The following is a 6,368-nucleotide window of genomic DNA, read 5'->3' as shown; positions in this document are numbered from 1 at the left end:
TGGGCTCAAGCGTGGCAACAATTGTGAGGTTGGCCCAGGATCGGGCAGTGTTTCATTCTGTTGAGCATAGGGTTGCTATGAGTCAGTACTGACTCAATGGCACCTAACAACAACAGTATATTATTTATATTATATTCAAAATAGCTTATTTAAAAAATGAATGCATTCAAGTCAAAGAGGACAAGTAATTTGGTGATATCTAGGCAATTATTAAGTGCCAGAGGAGAGACCAGAATCACAGACAATTACTACTCTTCTGAATAGAGTCTAGCTATGTTTCCTCCACTTAACAGCTGTAGCTAAGAGGGAGATTCTTGACGGAATCACAGGGGGCAGATGGTTGGTGAGACTAAGCTACTCTTTGGCAAACAGGGAAGTAACACGGTGAATCTTAAATTCAGAATCAGAATCATCTGGATTCACGTATTTTTTAAAAACACATAATTCTAGGGCAGTAATGCTAAAGATCTGAATCTATGAAAATAACCTAGAAAACTGCATTTTCAAAATTTCCTGAGTTATTTTGTTAAAACCTAGTTCTAGATTGGATTTTAGAGAAAATAAAAATGTAGATGGAAAAAAATGTAATTTTAAAGCTGCCAAGATTTATTACCTATTGGCTAGAATTACACTTTTTTAATCGTTGAAACAGAAAATTGTCTTTTGGGGGATTAAAGCATTTCCTGAATCTTAAGCTTAAAGTTAATAAATTTTTAAAGTGCAGTGAATATTAGAAAAATACATATTTATTGTAAGCAAACTATTTATGGACTTGGGAAATTATAAAAATTTACATGTCTTAGATTTTTGTTATATACTCTACTAAGTAATTTAAACTATGTCTTTACACCAGAATGAGTTCTAAAATTGAATTATGCTTGGTCTCTATAGAGATATTTATTGGACTCTTATGATCCACTTTTTAGTTTGAATAATTTAGATATTAAAACATGCATTGTTGACTCTATTAACCCAGTTTATTTTGAGCTGATTCCAACATGGCAATCTCATGTGTGTCAAAATACAAATGTGCTCGAGAGTGTTTTCAATGACTATGATCTTTCAGAAGCAGATTGCTAAACCTTTCCTCAGGGTAGACTAGAACATACAAACTTTCTGTTAGCAGCTAAGTGCTTTAACCATTTGTACCACCCTGAGAATCCCAACTATTTTTTACTCCAATGACTGCCTTTCCTAGACTTAGGAGAAAAACAGAATACTCCACAAAAGAGGGAATGAGAGATGGGGTAAGAATGTGGGCTTCTCCTAGGATAAATGGATGTTCTTTCCACCTATTATACTGCGACAGAAATTACTGGACTTTGTTATATGGTGGTGTTAGGAAGGAGTTTGGCCCTGTATCCAGAGAAGATAGAACAAGTTCAAGAAGGATTCCAATTAATGAGAGAAAAATGGGCTCTTGATATATAGTCTTAGAGAGAGGCAATAGTGATAGATGGCCTCACCTTTGGTAATATTTATGGCCAGTCAAAAATGTAAAATATTGGCAATTTTCTAGGAAGGAAATTTTTTCTAGAAAACATGTGCAATCTTCATTTTAATATTGCATTTTTCTTTGCTACTCTTATAATTTGTATGCCTAAGCTTTTAGTAATAAATGCCACAGCCTAGTGATTGTTCTGCTTTATGAAAATAAGGGTTCACTTTCCTTTGTGTTAAAGCAGACTGAAAATAATTTCAGCCTGATCATGAGCCAGGGAACATCTTCAGTCTCATGCCTTTTCTGTCACTTTTCTCCACAACCCCATTATCCTACTAACATTTCCTGTAACATCTTTGGGACTGGTAATGTAGTCATTAGCACCATGGGAATTCCTTATGAGAAATGCTCAATTACTCCATTATGCTGGTTGAGCAATTGCACTGTACTAAGAGAAACAGATGGGAATTGTTTGTATTGGATAGCTTAACTAGTAAAATTCAGGACTAATGAAGTCAAGGTCAGAAGATTGTTCTCTATGGTGATCAGGGAGAAATTAACTTAGAAAGAGAAATTATTTTCCAAGGCAACAATTAAAAGTGTACCTTAGCAAATGACTGCTGCCAACATGAAGCCCAGGTGAGAGAAGGGGGTGCTTAATTGTCCATCAGCAGTCCCTCTAGTCCAAAGTGACACATTAATGCTTGTGGCTGCCTTTAACAGTCCTATACAGGTGAAAGGGAATTAAAGGAAAGGAGAAAAAGAGAAAGAGTGTGTATATCCACTACCCATCTGTCAATTTGTTACTCTGGTAGCTTTCGTGTTGCTATGATGTTTGAAGCTATGCCTTTAGTAATTGAAATACCAGCAAGGTCATCTATGGTGGCCAGGTGCTCAGCACAGTTTCTGGACTAAGCAACCTAGGAAGAAAACTATTGTTGTCTATTTCTGAAAATTAGCCAGTGTCTACTTATGTATGGACCACAACAGAACACTGTTTGACTCTCTTATTCTGGAGGGATCAGTCACTGAGAAAGACACCATATTTGATGAGATAGAGGCCAACAAAAATGAGGGGAGCTAGTGTATATGGGAAATATAATATTGAGGTTGCTACTGTTATTGTCCATGATGGTAAAGTGAAACTGGATAGTAATTACCTACACTTAGTATGTTTCTCTGTTTAAATATATCCAAGTGTAATAATAATTAATGGAAAGTTGATACACTGTGTTTCACCGAGCAGTACTGAATAATTTGCTGCAATTGGTCATATCTCTTCTTAGACTTTATAGAAGTATGGTCAATACTAAATATGCATTTTATACTTCAGCTTTAATTTTCAGATATATGACAATACATTGTGGCATGGCTGCAGCTTTGATTACATCTGTGCAACAAATCTTAGATTTAGTGAGAAGGAAAGTACTTCAAATCAAATTGTTCCATAAAATATCATTCCAAATTTAGAAACTGACCACTATTTTCAAATCAATTTATATTTAAAGAGTAGACACTGGATTTCAAAGTGACTGTACTTAACACTCACAGGGAGCTATGATCGATTTATTCTGTGTGCATGTTTTCACCAAGAACCCACTGGGTTAGGTTCCAAAGCTGTTTTATTTGTATTATCGAACCAAAGTCTTCTTTTGCTCACCAATTGAATAACTATGGAATCCAAGGTAAATGTTTCTTATGCCTAGTCTAGAGGAAACAGACAATATCCTATTTTGTTCAGAGTGATGTTTTTCATATTTTAGATGCAGAATTATAATACATATCCAAACATCCCATGAATAGCATGCAAATATAACATGTTATTCATCCAAATGTAATTTATATTTCATATAACAAACATTATTTCAGTTCGCTGGACAGGTTACAGACAGCTTTGCAGTCTGACACATTAACCCACAACACCACACCAGAACTCACTAGCCATTAGAGAGATGCAAATTAAAACAACAATGAGATATCATCTCACACCAGCAATAACAGCAAAGGTCAAAAAAGTAGAGGACAGTAAATGCTGGTGAAGATGTGGGAAGACTGGGACATTCTTGCATTGCTAGTGGGATTGCAAAATGGTCCAACCTCTCTGGAAAGCAATATGGCACTTCCTCAGAAGGTTGGAAATAGAAATACCTTATGATCCAGCATTTCCTCTACTTGGTATTTACCCACAAGAATTACGAGCGATAACATGAGTAGATAAATGCACACCAGTGTTGATAACAGCACTATTTACAATAGCAAAAAGATGAAGAGATCCTAAGTGTCCATCAAGTGAAGAATGGATAAACAATGGAATATAATGCCACCTAGAATAATAACAAGGAAGCTGAAAGCCACTGCATAACATGGATGAACCTTTATGTTGAGTGAAATTAGTCAGTCACAAAAGGAGAAATACTGCAAAGGACCACTGCTGTAAAAGACTAAGAAAAAGAACCCAAAATAAAGGGGAGTGGGGGGATTCTTTGCTGGGATGTTGGGTGTGGGGTGAGGGGAAGGACAGAGAGGTAGAGCACAGGGCAAGGAATAGACACAGGATAGTTTGGGTGCTGGAGAGGGGGGCAATATACAAAAAGGGAGAGAGGAATGGAAGAACAAAGTGGAGGAGAGAACAAGTAGGCAGGTTTGCATGGGCTAAGTGGGACAGAGGTAAATAATGATGTATGCACAACTTTGGAACAACAGGGATCTGGGATACAGGGATTGAGACATGGTTAAAATTGGCAAAATGGCGAAAAAATGTTAAGATGCTTGGCTATCTTTTGAATCTTGGTTTCCCTGGCATATCATTATAAAATAGACACTTGAGGGGAAGAGAAAGGAACAGCCAGAAAGCTTGTAAGTCCCTCTTCTGCCTATAACTTATTGGAATACTTAAAATGGGGCTACAATGTGCCCAGTGAAAGAGGCTTCCTGCAGAGCCTCTGCATTACATAAGACCATAGGTGTAATCCTGAATCACATCTAGAATCTTCTGAGGTGGGAAATTTGCACTTGAAAGGACAAGCAGACCAGCCTGGATCAGCTAGAAGAACACAAGATACTTCTTGAAAGAAAAACTGACAGGAAAACGATAAAACAATATAGGGAGTCTGACTGATTACTACAAGAACAAGCAAGTTGCTCGCGCAGGAGACATCAAGGCAAGTGGTTAGGTCCCCTCAGGAAAAATCCCCTTTCAAGACTGAGACTCAATGGGAATACATGCTCTGATTGGTGACCACGCTCATCACTGATAAGGGGAAGTGAGGGAAAAACATCAATGAAGCAGTGAGCTAAGCCCTACAACGTTCAATAGACTTCTGTGAACACAGGTGAAGACCTGGTTGGCCAGCAGTGTGGCAAGACCTGGGGACTCTTGGGCCCAGAGTCAGTGACATAGCCACAGAGGACTAGAGTGGAGAGTGAAACATCTAGCTGGTAAGAAGAGTGGATATATTCATAAGAACACCCACACTTGCAGATAATACCCACTTGGCCTGGCTTCAGTGACTGGATGATCAGAGCTCAATTAGAAGAAGAGAGAAGAGGAAAAAAAGTGTAATCTGATACAATTTGTGAACTTGACCTACACTTATGGATGCAATAGCTCAAAAAAGGGAACAAATCTTTACAGGGAGGATCATTCCCATCCCCTCCATACACAGAGTAGACAGGGATGGGCAACTTGGACACTGGCTACCCAAAATGGGGGTCGGGAGGGCTACAAAGGCAAGAAGTGACTGGCCTACAAGTTTTCAAGAGGAAGCCTAGATCCAGAGGGCATAGAAGAAGGTAGACTCTCCAATGAGTAGTATCCAATCTTTCTTGGTGGGGTTGATGAAAAGAGATACGGATAGGTCTCTTGTGATACCATAGTGAATAATTGTTATCAGGACTGAGTGTGAGGGTTGGAAATGTAAAGGTAGAGTTTTTTTTAGCAAAAGGAGGGGAGAGATTGACTTTGCAGTCTAGGAACCAGGTCCCTGGGACCATCAAGGGAGAAGAGCAGAGAGCAGGACCCTACCCAGAGAAGCAGTGATGCCAGAGATGGAGGCAAAGATGATGACATGGAGAGATGGAGTGGCTGTGGACTTTAGACCCAGAGAGGGAGAGGGGCTGTGTGATGAGGACTGGGGGCAGGCTCGCAGGGTATACCTTTTGGTTGATTGATGATGCATGGAAGGGATTGTAACCATAGCAATGAAATGACATACGATAGGATGAATGTAAAGCTAATTTTCTCCCATGTAAACTATCACATAATTCACAATAAAACATTAAAAATAAAAAGTAGAAGAAAAAAAAAAAAGTTTCACCAAAAGGGTAAAAATGGAGCCCACAGAATACAAAAAATTATTTTGCAATGGCATATCAGACAGGGGGCTAATCTCTAAAATTTATAGGAAACTAGAACACCTCTACAAGAAAAAACAAGCAGTGCATTTAAAAAATGGGCACAGGACATGAATAGACACTTCACCAAGGAAGAGATTCAAGCAGCCAACAAACATATAAAGAAATGTTCACGATCATTAGCCATTGTTGTTATTGTTAATGGCCATCGGGTCAGTTCCAACCCATGAGATGTGAGGGTGTGAATTGACATCGTGTTGGTTCAGACCCATAGCGACCCTGCATATGGTTTCCAAGGTGCAGTTGGTGAGCTTGAACCGCCGATCTTGCAGCTCAAATGGCTTTGCAATCTGGCGCATTGACCCACAGTGCCACATCAGGACTCCATTATAACCTGTGGCACTGTGAGCTAATGTGCCAGACTGCTAAGGGCTGTCAAGTCGGTTCTAACCCATGAGGTGTGAGGGTGTGAAGTGCCATTGAGTCAGTTCCGATCCATAGTGAGAGTGTATAGAGTTTCCAAGGAGCAGTTGATGAAGTTGAACCACCGACTTGCAGTTCAAATGGCTTTGCT

At 39.0% G+C, this 6,368-nt stretch overlaps 1 protein-coding gene across 1 annotated transcript in view; it reads right to left on the bottom strand.

The window, feature by feature from the left end:
* MARCH1 (membrane-associated ring finger (C3HC4) 1, E3 ubiquitin protein ligase) overlaps positions 1 to 6,368 on the bottom strand; it is a 541,031-nt gene that overhangs the window by 371,527 nt on the left and 163,136 nt on the right. The gene's annotated exons all lie outside the window — the stretch shown is intronic.

This window comes from Chrysochloris asiatica, unplaced genomic scaffold (assembly GCF_000296735.1).
Source record: "Chrysochloris asiatica unplaced genomic scaffold, ChrAsi1.0 scaffold00202, whole genome shotgun sequence".
NCBI classification, from domain to species: domain Eukaryota; kingdom Metazoa; phylum Chordata; class Mammalia; order Afrosoricida; family Chrysochloridae; genus Chrysochloris; species Chrysochloris asiatica.
Note: the sequence above shows the minus strand (reverse complement) of the source record. Positions and strands in the feature narration are given on the sequence as shown.